This window comes from Hypanus sabinus, chromosome 16 (assembly GCF_030144855.1).
Source record: "Hypanus sabinus isolate sHypSab1 chromosome 16, sHypSab1.hap1, whole genome shotgun sequence".
Classification (NCBI taxonomy): domain Eukaryota; kingdom Metazoa; phylum Chordata; class Chondrichthyes; order Myliobatiformes; family Dasyatidae; genus Hypanus; species Hypanus sabinus.
In genome coordinates, this window is record NC_082721.1 from 86708890 (window position 1) to 86722416 (window position 13527).

Below are 13527 nucleotides of genomic sequence, written 5' to 3' on the forward strand. Positions count from 1 at the left end.
AGGGCCTCCCGCGGATACCAATAAATGTGGATGCTGAAGTCTCTTCTATAAAATGGCATGGTATTTGCAAGTAAGCTACGCACATCCTCCCGTATACTTTAGATCATCTCTAGATGATGCTATGTAAACAGTTGTTAAACCGTAATGTTTACACAAGCAGCGAACGAATGAGACGCGAGACAAGCAATCATCAAACATCGAGTAAAACTTTTATCATCTCTAGATTACAGAATTTAAAACACCTAATACAATGGAAATGCTATGTAAATAGTTGTTACACTGTCTTGTTTAGGGAATATTGACAAGAAAAAAAACTACATGTTCCTCTCGCTCACAACACGAGCAGCGAATGAATGAGACATGAGGTGAACAATGATCAAATGACGAGTAAAACTTGTAATACCTGTACAGTAGATGCTACACTGTCTTGCTTAGGGAATAAGGACGCTTTGGAGGAGGCTCAATAATACTAAAGTCAGGAACTGTGAAGGTTGAGGGCTAAGGATCTTCAAGAGTTGAACTTTGAGACTTCAGAATTGCAGCTCCTCTGGGAGCGCTGCTGCAGCCTCAGCATTAGCCGATGCCGATTCTCCCATGATCTCTATGTTCTTGAGGCTGTAGCGCTTTACACAGCCAGCCAGCCATCCCTTACTAGCCTTAAACTCTTTTCTCTCGCTCTCATCAACCCTGTCACAGTGCTCATAGAGACCAAGAGCTTTTTCATGTATAATTTGGCCATCAAAAGTTCTAATATTTCTACTTTCTCAGTGAGAGATAGCACTTTACACTCCCTCAGCCTTTGAGGAATTGTTTTGACCACCTAATTGCTTTTTAGGAGCCACTTTTTCACAGGAACAAAGTAGCGAACGAACGAGATGTGGGGTGAAAGCTCGAACAACAAGTGCTGGAAGAGCATTTCCGGGTTTTCTCGGTTCGCGGTTGGTTGAATTTGCGCATGCAGAACTTGTGGTTAAGGAGGGCTGACTGTATTTAAGAATCTCTTAAATGTTCCTAAACTATCATTAGATATACTTAAAAGACTCTTCAAAGATAAATCCTTCCATCATCAAGGACTCCACCATCCAGACCATGCTCTCTTCTTGCTGTTGCCATCAGGAGAAAGGTACAAAGGCCTTGGGTCCGATACCACCAGGTTCAGCAACAGTTATTCTTCCTCCCTTCTTATTCTGACTTCATCCCTTCCTTTCCAGTCCTGAAGACGGGTCTCGTTCGGCCCGAAACATCACCTATTTATTCATTTCCATAGGTGCAGTCTGACCTGCTGAGCTCCTCCAGCATTGTGTGTGTGTGTTGCCTTGAATTTCCAGCATCTGCAGATTTTCTCGTGTTCAGGCACAGTTATTATCCTTCAACCATCAGGCTCCTGAATCAGCATAGATAACTTCACTCACCTCAACACTGAGCTATTTCCGCAGTCTATGGACTCACTTTCAAAGATCTGTATTAATTAATTTGCTTATTTGTTTATTATTTTTGTATTTACACAGGTTGTATTTTGTACACACAAAGATGCTGGGGTCAAAGCAACACGTACAACACTCTGGAGGAACTCAGCAGGTTGGGCACCCTCCCCCCACCTTCTTTATAGGGCCCCTGCCCCCTCCCTCTCCAGTCCTGATGAAGGGTCTCGGCCCGAAACGTTAACTGCTCGTTTCCATGGATGCTGCCTGACCTGCTGAGTTCCTCCAGCGTGTTGTACGTGTTGCTTTGTATTTTGTACATTGGTTATTGTCTGTCTCTGAGTGTTGTTTTTCTTCAATTCTACTAAATTTGTTTGTTTTACTATGAATGCTTGCAAGAAAATGAATCTCAGGGTGGTATTGGCAACATGTACAGTAAATAATTTGATAATTTTACTTTGAATTTGCTTTGAAATCTAATGAACAGACGTATCTTCCAGTTGTCCCTTTGTGATTTTATTTCATTCTGGAGTATCTCTGGATATTCTGGAAGGGTTTAGAAATCTAATTCAAAGCACAGCTCCCTCCCCTCTGCACCCACAATCACCATGAACACTAAGGCACTGTTCCAGCATCTAGGGTACAATGGAGAATGCATGACTGAAATGTAAAACCACAGCATACAATAACTTCTCCATCAGAATGCAGGTAAGCACAACAATCGAGTTGGCAGAGGAAGGATATTTTCTAGACAGCTATTAAGTATTGCCTTTTACTAATGTGTAATCCACTCGCTGGGAGGCAGGCACAGGCTAACACTGCCTTGGTGAGATACCTCTAGGGTTAGCAGATAACTATCCTTATCTTGAAGATATCAGTCCTGAATAAATAGTTGTACTGTCAGCTCCAACTCAGAGCTTTCGGGGCCCAAGTCCAAGGATCATGCAGTTCCAGGGCATATCAAAGTTTGAAACTGACACAGAGTCTGAATCAACATTTGAGAGAATTAGGTGGGGTGCTGAAGGAATACAGTACCATGGGGACAGGTGGGACGAGGACTACTCCTTACATATAGCTCAACGGCCAGCATTCATGTTGCATCTGCCATCCTCCTTTGGGTAAAGGCAGACATTTGCGAGATCATTCATTCAGGTCTTCAATATACCAACAGTACCTTTGGTTAAACATAGAACAATACAGTACAGTACAGGCCCTTTGGCCTGTGATGTTATGCTCAACTTTTAACCTACTAAAAGATCAAGCTAACCCTTCTCTCCTGCATAACCCTCCACTTTTTTTTTATCATCCATGTGCCTATCAAAGAGTTTCTTAACTGCCCCAATGCATCTGCCTCTACCTCTTGGTATGGCATTCCAAGCACCGACCACTTTCAATGTAAAGAACTTACCTCTGACATACCCCCCCCATACTTTTCTCCAATACTTTAAAATTATGGCATCTTGTATTAGCCATTTCCATCCTAGGAAAAAGTCTTAGACTTTCCACTCTTTCCATGTCTCTTATCAACCTTGCAGACCTTTTTCAAGTCACCTCTCAAACTCTTCAGCTCCAAAGAAAGAAAATCCTAGTTCACTCAACCTATTCTTATGAGACATGCCTTCTAAACCAGACAGCTTCCTGATAAATCTGCTATGCCTTCTCTCGAAAACTTTCACATCCTTCCTATAATGAGACCAGAACTGAACACAACATTCCAAGTGTAGTCTAATGTCCTTCCCTTGGACAACATCGGTGGTGTGGAGAGGGGAGACTTGCAGCTTGGGCAACTGCTGGTCTTCCATTAAAAAAAGACCTTGCCCAGGTTTGTGCCCTGGAAACTTTCCAAGGCGTAAATCCATGGTCTATCAAGACTAACGGAGACCTACACTACACAACCAGGGTTTTATAGAACTGTAACATTACTTTGTAGCTCTTGAATACAATCTTCCAACCAATGAGAACCAACACACCACCATTTTCATCTTTGCATGTCTGACTGAGGAAGAGGGTGTACAAAGATCAAGACGTCAGACAAGGCACAAGTTCAATGGGCAGCATTCCTGCCCTTCCTGTTGTATGGGGACTGCCTACAGCAGACTTCTCAAGCACTGGAGAGAAGGTCAAACCCATGACTGTTCAGTCCTTGGGTCAATGCTAGAGGCCAATGAAGCCCAGAGCGCAAAACTGAAAGTTGAAGTCCAGAGCTCAGCGCGCCCAGAGATAGGAGCCTGAAGGTGGAGTCTGAGAGCCTGGGTCAGAGACTGGAAATTGGAGGCCAGGTATTTGAAAGTCCAGGACCAAGGACTGAAGGCCCTGAGGTGGCCTGTCCTGGGGTTGGAGGACTGCCTGTGTGTATGTGTGAGCCGCTGGGTAGCTGGGAGTGTGGTAAAGGAGTCTGCTTTGCTGTTGTCTTGTTCTCATCTGTGGTGTTGCTGCTGCTGATTGTGTTGTGGTTGTGTTGAACACTGTGGGAATACTATGTTGGCATTGGAATCTATGGTGACCCTTGTGGGCTGCCCCCAGCACATCCTTATGTGTGTTGGCTGTTAATGCAAATGATGCATTTCACTGCATCTTTCAATGTAGAGTAAATGTGAATGAATAGGTGACAAGGAAATGAATCTTGGGGTACTATATAGTGACATATACATACTTTGGTCCTCCAGAAGGACCACAATCTTTTTGTAATGTTTGGAGGCTTGTGTGCCTTGATGGCCTGGAGAGATATATTGGCTGGAGTCGGGGCCTTATGCTTTGGCTCTTGATAGGGTCACCCAAGCCAAACAGGTGAAAGGATAGAAGCTAGACTAAGAGTGGTCCACCAGTCCTCCAGGTTGGGGGTTCAGATCAGGGCTAACAACCCTGACTGGTCAACGAAAAAGATTGTTATGGAAAACACAATGAAGAATCCTTCTACATCTGTGTGAGACGGTATTCCAGAGTCTCCACCCGGGAATTGCATGACTGACAGTGGTGAAAACCGAGAGGAAGCTCCTGACATGATGAAGGAAGCCCTGAACACCACCAAGACTAAGACCAAAATTGTTTTTTGGAATGTACAAACCATGGACAACACTGGCAAGCTAGCACAAATAACTGCTGAAATGCGTCATTACAACTACACATACTGGGCATCATTGAAAGCAGGTGGACAGTGTCCAGTAGAATAAAGGCAGCAACTGGTGAAACAGTTTTATATTCAGGAAGGGAAGATGATCACAGCCAAGTACAGCATCCACACCAAGGTGAAGCTGTACCAGAGTTGTGTTCTGTCCATACTCTTGTAGGGTCAGAATCCCAGGGCATGACAGAGAACAACCTTGCCAAGCTGTCATCATTCCACACCATGAGCCTTCGGAAATTCCTTCATATTTTCTGGCCAAGCAAGATCTCCAACACCACCCTACTCCTTTAGTGTCATCAAGAAGATCTGGCCACAATCATCATGAGGAATTGTTAGGGATGGATTGGGCACATGATGAGAAGAGAGGCCAACTCCATCATCAAGACAGCATTCATTTGGATGCCTGAAGGACAAAGGAAATGCAGGAGACCAAAGCAACTTGATGCTAAACTGTAGATACAGCAATGAGGACCCTGAAACACACCCAGGCCACAATAGAGAAGATGGCCAAGGACAGACAAAAATGGAGGACCTTCATTGCTGCCCTAAACACCAGCGGCATATCGGGCTGTAACTAATGTACTTTGTAATAAATTTACTTTCAACTTAGATAAATAAATCAGAATCTGATTCCACAGCCATCTCTGTGACATCGTCTACGTTCACTGAAAGAGCGAGTGATCTATACCCAGTCCCCTCTCCTAGGCCAACGGCCCCAACGGTGAGACCCTGGTTACTCTCATTTGGCTACGATGTGCAGACATGTCTATCTCAGATATGTCAACAGACTCCCGAAACAGATAATCCATTCCAAGCTCTTTTATATGAAGAGATTACCGTGGAGACAAAAGAAAAGATTAACAAATATGCTTGAACAAATGTAATCCCATCCTAATTCTGAGATCTTTAGCTCATGACTCACTCATAGTGGAGAAAGATCATTCAGCTTGTATTGAGAAACCTGAGTGTGTGCATTTGGAGGGTAGAGAAGTCCCAGATAGGCAGTGGAAGCAGCACACTTCCTCACAAAATCTTCCCTATCTGGGAAGAGTTTACTTTTCCTGCATTGGCCTCAAAAAACTACTTGGGTTGTAAAATTAGTCAGCTCCAACACAGTTACTAGCCTCCATAGTATCCATGACATCTTCAACGAATCCATGAACACTACCTCACTTTTTTATTATTTATTTTAGCACTATTCTTATTTTAACTATTTAATATACATATACTTACTGTAAATAATTTACTTAATTTTCTGTATTATCATGTAATGCAATGTACTGCTGCCACTAAGTTAACAAATTTCACGGCTTATGCAGGTGATATTAAACCTGATTCTGATTCAAAACACTAAAACCTGGAACATAGAAATAGAATAGTACAGACACTTTGACCCATATCGTGCTGACTTTTAACCTATTCCAAGATCAAACTAATGTTTCCATATAACCGTATAACAATCACAGCACGGAAACAGGCCATCTTGGCCCTCCTAGTCCGTGCCGAACCCTTAATCTCACCTAGTCCCACCTACCCGCACTCAGCCCATAACCCTCCACTCCTTTCCTGTCCATATACCTATCCAATTTTACCTTAAATGACACAACTGAACTGGCCTCTACTACTTCTACAGGAAGCTCATTCCACACAGCTATCACTCTTTGAGTAAAGAAATACCCCCTCGTGTTTCCCTTAAACTTCTGCCCCCTAACTCTCAAATCATGTCCTCTAGTTTGAATCTCCCTACTCTCAATGGAAACAGCCTGTTCACGTCAACTCTATCTATCCCTCTCAAAATTTTAAATACCTCGATCAAATCCCCCCTCAACCTTCTACGCTCCAATGAATAGAGACCTAACTTGTTCAACCTTTCTCTGTAACTTAATTGCTGAAACCCAGGTAACATCCTAGTAAATCGTCTCTGCACTCTCTCTAATTTATTGATATCTTTCCTATAATTCAGTGACCAGAACTGCACACAATATTCCAAATTTGGCCTTACCAATGCCTTGTACAACATCCCAACTTCTGTACTCAATGCTTTGATTTATAAAGGCCAGTGTTCCAAAAGCCCTCTTCACCACCCTATCTACATGAGACTCCACTTTCAGGGAACTATGCACAGTTATTCCTAGATTAATCCTAATAATTCCCTCCCATTTAGCCCTCAATTTTTTTCATCTATGTACCTAAGAGTTGCCTAAATATGTCCCTAAAATACCTGTCTCTACCACCACCTGTGGCAGTGTGATTCATGCACACACTTTTCTGTTTAAAAAAAAATATTTTTGACGTCCTCCCCTATACTTCCCTCTAATCACCTTAAAATTACATCTTCTTGATTTAGACATTTCTGCCCTGGAAAAAATGTCATTGATGTCCAATCTATCTATGCCTCTTATCGTCTTTTACACCTCTATCAAGTCACCCCTCATCCCCCGTCCCTACAAAGGGAAAAGAACGAGCTCACTCAACATATCCAAAAAAAAGACATACATTCCAATCTAAGCAGCATCCTGGTAGGGTCCTCTGCACCCTCTCGAAAGTTTCTACATCCTTCCTATAATAAGGTGACCAGAACTGAAAAGGGTGGAGTGGAAGCAAGTTCTCCTTGATCCCATGGGATTGCCCAAGATGTTGTTTTCAGGTGTTGCCAGTTGGAAGTTGCATAATTCATAAAAACAAAACTTGCCAAACCAGTATATGTCAAAGAGTCAAAGTACATTTATTCTCAAAGTACACAGTATATGTAGTATACAACCCTGACACCCTGTCTTCCTCACAGAGGGCTCCCAAACAAAGAAACACCATGGAACCATTCAAAAAAAGATATTAACCCCCCCCCCCCCCACCCACATGCACAAAAGAAAACAAATCAGGCAAATGGCAACAAAAGGTGAGCAAAAAAAACACAATATAAAACCCAAAAATGAAAGAGTCCAGGCATATTCAGTTCAGTGTTTGTTATCTGCAGGCCATCTAGATTCAAAATTGTCCAAGATAGCAACAACAAAATAAAAGAAGTGGCAAGAAACCAGGAAGACATCATTACATAAGTCAATGATTGACTACTTCAAAGTTAATAATTGAATAACATTATTCAATTGTTAATTAAAAATTACTAACTTAATATTACAAATTGACCTGGACGTAATTACCACTTGTAGACACAAACTTTAACTGTTGTTTGCCTCTGTATGTGGAAGTGTTTCTGACTGAACCTTGCTCTTAATTTGATTCCATGCCTTTAGATATTGCATTTGAATTTGTTCCATGATACAGATTTTTCTCTGGAGCTATTCGCCTAAAATAGTGACACGAGTTAACTGCATTGGCCAGATACACCATGCAAATAAGGACAATTTAACAACTTACTTTCCCCGTTATTTTTGCAACCATACTGTCAGTGGCTTCAATGGCTTCATCCAAGTCATTTGTACAAGCAGTAAAAAACTGAGACCCAGCACTGATCCCTGTGCCACACCATCCTTTACATCTTCTTTCTGCCAGCAAACCTGTTAATGCCTATTCTATGTTATTTTTGACGGTCTGCTAAAGCTTCAAGCCATGCCAAAGTGTAACCCTCTGATTAAAGCATAGAAGCAGCCCATTGAGTCTGTATCAGCTCTTACATAAGAGATATCCAGTTAGACTTTCTTCCCTACCTCTCCCCTTGTCCTGTAATTGCTTGCCTTTCAGATACTGAACTATCTTCCTTTTAATTCTACAATTAAATCTGCCCCTACTCCTACCCAACATTATCTTCCTGATTTCAACCTGTCATAATGCTTCTCAAGTCAGCTTTGGTTCTTTTGCCATCAGTTTCATTCTACAACACAAGCTTATGATCTTTCTGACAGCTGGAAGAGCCTTTCTGCCTATCATTATCATGTGCCATGTCATATGACATAGGCAATCATGGTTTCATGACATGATGATTCTTGGCAAATTCTACAGAACTGGTTTGCATCATCTTCTTCTGGGCATTGCCTTTACAAGATGAGTGACCCCAGCCATCAGCAGAGAAGGAGAGCCTTAACACCCCCTCCCCACCACTTATACCCTTCCTAATTTTAAACATCTCAGTCAGTTATCCTGCAGTCTTCTCTGTTCTCCAATCCGTCCACATAACTAAACTTCCTCAGCCCTGGAATCACAACTAGTAAATCTCTTCTGCAACTTCTAAATAGTCTTTACAGCTTCCCTAAAATATTCCATCCACAACTAGACAGATTTCTTCAGCGGGTCTGGATCAGTCTTTCATAAAGCTCAAAATTCAAAGTAAATTTATTATCAAAGTACGTATGTCACCATATACTACCCTGAGATTCATTTTTGCGGGCATTCATAGAAGACTTCCAAGAGGACCACAACCTTGTCGTAGGATTTGGAGGCTTGTACATCTCAATGACCCAGAGAGCTATGTTGGCTGGAGGCAAGGGTTTATGCTTTGGCTCCTGGTAGGGTCACCCATGCCAAACAGGTCAAAGGGTAAAGGCCAGACTAAGAGTGGTCCACTGATCCTCTAGGTTCGGGGGTTCAGATCAGGGCTAACAACCCTGACTGGTAAAACAAAAGTGTTATGGAAACAGCAATGAAGAATCCTTCTACATCTGTGTACAATAGTATTCCTGATTCTCCACCCGGGAGTTGCATGACTGATAGAGAAAACCAAGCTACTGACATGAAGGAAGCTCTGAGCACTGCCAGAGATGGAGGATCGTCATTGCTGTTCTAAACGCCAGTGGTGAAATGGGCAATAAGTACGTAATTCAATGGTACAAGGAAATTCAATGGAATTAATGAAAAACTACAAAGACTGACAAACAAGCAACCAAATTGCAACAGAAGAGAAACTGTGCAAATACAAAAAAAAAGAGTAGATAAATACTGAGAATATGAGTTGTACAGACCTCAAAACTCCATAGGTTGTGAAATCAATTCAGTGATGACGTGAGTGAAGTTATCCATTCTGGTTCAGGAGCTTGAAGAAGATGATAAATATTTGGAACATCATTTGGACATCTAGATATCAGATCATTCTCTGTAATTGCTGCTGCCATGAAGTCGAAGGTCCAAGAACCTCAGGACTTGCACCACCACCTTTAAGAACAATTACTATCCCTCAACCATCAGGCTCCTGAATAAAAGGGAATAACTGCACTCATTTGTCCCATCACTGAAACATTCCCACAACCAATGATCTCACTTTAAGGACTTTTTCTCTTGTTATCTCATGTTCTCAATAATTATTGCTATTTATTTATATTTGCATTTGCAGTTTGTTGTCTTCTGCACTCTGGTTGATCTTTCAGTGATGCTGGTAAGGCTCTGGAAATCTGTGCCAACCAACTAGCGGGAGTATTCAAGGAAATTTTCAACCTCTCACTGCTACGGGCAGAAAATTGCTTCAAAAGGCAACAATTATATCAATGCCTAAGAATAATTATGTGGGAAGCCTTAATGACATTTGCCCAGTAGCATTCACATTGACAGTGATAAAATGCTTTGAGAGGTTGGTTAAGACTAGACTGAACTCCTGCCTCAGCAAGAACCTGAACCCATTGCAATTTGCCTACTGCCACAATAGGTCAACAGCAGATGCAATCTCAATGGACCTCCACATGGCTTTAGACCACCTGGACAACACAAACACCTACATCAGGATGCTGTTCATCGACTATAGCTCAGCATTTAACACTATCATTCCCACAATCCTGATTGAGAAGTTACAGAACCTGGTCCTCTGTACCTCCCTCTGCGATTGGACCCTCAACTTCCTAACAGGAAGACCACAGTCTGTGGTGATAACATATCCTCCTTGCTGACGATCAACACTGGTGCACTTCAGGGGTGTGTGCTTAGCCCAATGTTCTACTCTCTGTATACACATGACTGTGTGGCTAGGCATAGCTCAAATACCATCTACAAATTTGCTGACAATTCAACCATTGTTAATAGAATTTCAGGTGGTGACAAGAGGGCGTACAAGAGTGAGAAATGTCAACTAGTGGAATGGTGCCACAGCATACAACCTGGCACTCAACATCAGTAAGACGAAAGAGCTGATTCTGGACTTCAGGAAGGGTAAGACGAAGGAACACATACCAATCCTCAGAGAGATCAGAAGTGGAGAGAGTGAGCAGCTTCAAATTCAACATAGAACATAGAATAGTACAGCACAGTACAAGCCCTTCGGCCCACAATGTTGTGCCGACCCTTAAACCCTGCCTCCCATATACCCCCCCACCTTAAATTCCTCCATATACCTGTCTAGTAGTGTCTTAAATTTCACTAGTGTATCTGCCTCCACCACTGACTAGTGTCAAGGTCCAGTTCCTCAGTTCCTGGGTGTCAAGATCTCAGAGGATCTAACCTGGTCCCAACATATTGATGTAGTCATAAAGAACGCAAGACACCTGCTGTATTTTATTAGGAGTTTGAAGAGATTTCGCACATCAACAAATACACTCAAAAACTTCTATAGTTGTACCGTGGAGAGCATTCTGACAGACTGTATCACTGTCTGGTAAGGAGGGGCTACTGCACAGGACTGAAAGCAGCTGCAGAAGGTTGTAAATTTAGTCAGCTCTATCCTGGATAGAAGCCTACAAAGTACCCAGGACATCTTTAGGGAGTGGTGTCTCAGAAAGGCAGCATCCATTAATAAAAACTTCCAGCACCCAGGGCATGCCCATTTCTCACTGTTACCATCAGGTAGGAGGTACTGAACCCTGAAGGCACACACTCAGCGATTCAGGAACAGCTTCTTCCCCTCTGCCATCCAATTCCTAAATGTACATTGAACCCTTGGACACTACCTCACTTTTTTTCAATATACAGTATTTCTGCTTTTGCACATTTTAAAATCTTTTCAATATACATAATTGATTTACTTGTCTATTGTTTTATTTTATTTATTATTTGTTTTTCTCTCTGCTAGATTATGTATTGCATTGAATTATGTATTGTGTTAACCTGAGCTAACAAATCTCACATCAAATGCCAGTGATTCTGATTCTACTGTTTTGCTCCTGATTAGCTGAGTATGCCCTCAAGAAAATGAATCTCAGGCTTGTATATGGTGACATGCAAGTTCTTTGATAATAGGTTTACTTTGAACTCTCTTTTTCCACGTTAATTTATATCAATTTAATTACTATTTTTTAAAATATTCACAGATTTAAGGATGTTTTATTTGTAATATTAAGGGTTTAATCTGAGAATGATAGTTGTGAAAGGGTGATTTAGGGCTTGGGAGAGAAAGGCTGGTGTCACCCTTCAGCTGTGACCGCTGAGTTCTGGAGTCCAAACCGAGCAGCCTTGCTCCTCATCCTCTGTTTAGAGGTGAAGAGCCCCAGTTTCTCAATTCTCTGCACGTAGTTATGACCACTAGACTGCTCAGACTATGCCAGACCATTACAATTCACTTCCCATTTACATTACATGCTCCGAGGCTGTGAGGCTTCAGTTTGCGCTCACAGTCCGATGTTTCGTCACAAGTCGCCTGATCGAACCACGCCCTAAACCAACCAGCACACCACCCCCCTGCCACCCTCAATGGCAGACCCTGTGAGCCACACCATTCACAGGAAATCAAACACTTCAGAAATAAAATGCTTCATTGTTTCCAGCCTTGGAAGGGAATTCATTTGAAATGGAATGATTTTGCATACTGCAGAATTAATTAGGAAAGCAGTTCCCCCTTGAAAACCAAAGGAAACTTCTCCGATTTGACACTGTGCCACTAAGACCAAACTGGGAAGGCATTTGTTCCTAAATACCAAGAAAAGTCTCCCTACTTGAGGAGACGCTCCTACTATTTGTGAAGTTCGTGGTTGAACTTCAATCAGGAGTTGCTACCTGTCTGTTTAAACCAATGATGGAATGGACAGCTAACATTCAAACAGACCTCACACACAGCTTTGAATTTTCCAAATGATAAACTTTGTTCACTTAAAGGAAACTCACCAGAATGTGTAACGTGTGCTGAAAAACTTCCTCACAGAGGTATCTAAACCACAGACTGAAACGATCCTTCCGAAAGCAACTTTCCGGTTGTCAAGCTCTCGCTGGTTAAAGTATGGACTGAGTGCAGGATTATCTCACCTCCCATCTGCACGCAAACAATCCCGTTGCTGTGATCTGTTTCACTTCACACAAAGACACTTCATTGTGGCTCCAAGGCCCAGCATCGAGGCAGCGTTCCAGCAGACGGGCTGTTCCACATTCAACCGAGTACCTCAGTCGCTGCGAGCCTGTCAGCTCAGAACCCTCCGCTTACCACTCCCATTCACAGGAAAACACAGAGCAGGTCCCCAATGGGTCCTAAAGAACACCTTTCGGAATAAACTGTTTTTATCCCGGCAGAACTCCTTGCAGTCTCACTCCCTCCCTCGGCACTGCTCAGGGCTGGTGAAACTGCTCTCCGTGGCATAACGCGAGATGCGTGTGATAAATAATAAACAGAAGGGCGATGTGACAGAGGAACTAAAAGAGTTTAAAAACTAAAAGCTCAGGGAAACAACCACCTGAACTGGAGAGGCTACAGTGAACAGAAACTTCTGCTAAGTTTTTAAACTTGTTGTTGAGCGAAGTTAAAGAATGCTTATGTTGGGACAACCATCATTGTTTTGGTTTCCGGAACTTGATTGTAAATGTCAAGCACATCGGTAAAGGAATTAAAAGAGGTTGTCTCTGCAACTTTACAGGGACGCTAAATCCTCAAAGTTCACTGAAATGGCTCAATATCAGTCTCCTCCTCCAGGGCAAGACAGGTTGGGCTGTTTTTTTTTCTGGAGTGTTGGAGGTTGAGAGGAGATCTGAAGTAAGTTTATAAAACTAAGAGAGGTGTAGATAGAGACATTTCGAGCAGTCTGGGCCCCTTACCCAAGATAAGATGTGCTGCTGACACTGGAGAGGGTTGAAAGAAGGTTCGTAAAATTATTTCGGGATTGAAATACTTTCCCTCCCCCCCCCCAT

General features: G+C 42.4%; 1 protein-coding gene across 2 annotated transcripts in view; it reads right to left on the bottom strand.

Moving 5' to 3' along the window:
* The window catches only part of LOC132406551 (long-chain fatty acid transport protein 1-like), a 68881-nt gene extending 55695 nt beyond the window's left edge, over positions 1-13186 (bottom strand). The window contains exon 1 of one of the 2 annotated variants that reach the window (XM_059992370.1): positions 12655-13186. The gene's annotated coding sequence lies outside the window, so the exon portion shown is untranslated. Of the gene's footprint in view, positions 1-12516 lie in introns of both variants that reach the window. The other variant, XM_059992369.1, reaches the window with a different exon arrangement.
* Positions 13187-13527: the final 341 nt, after the last annotated feature.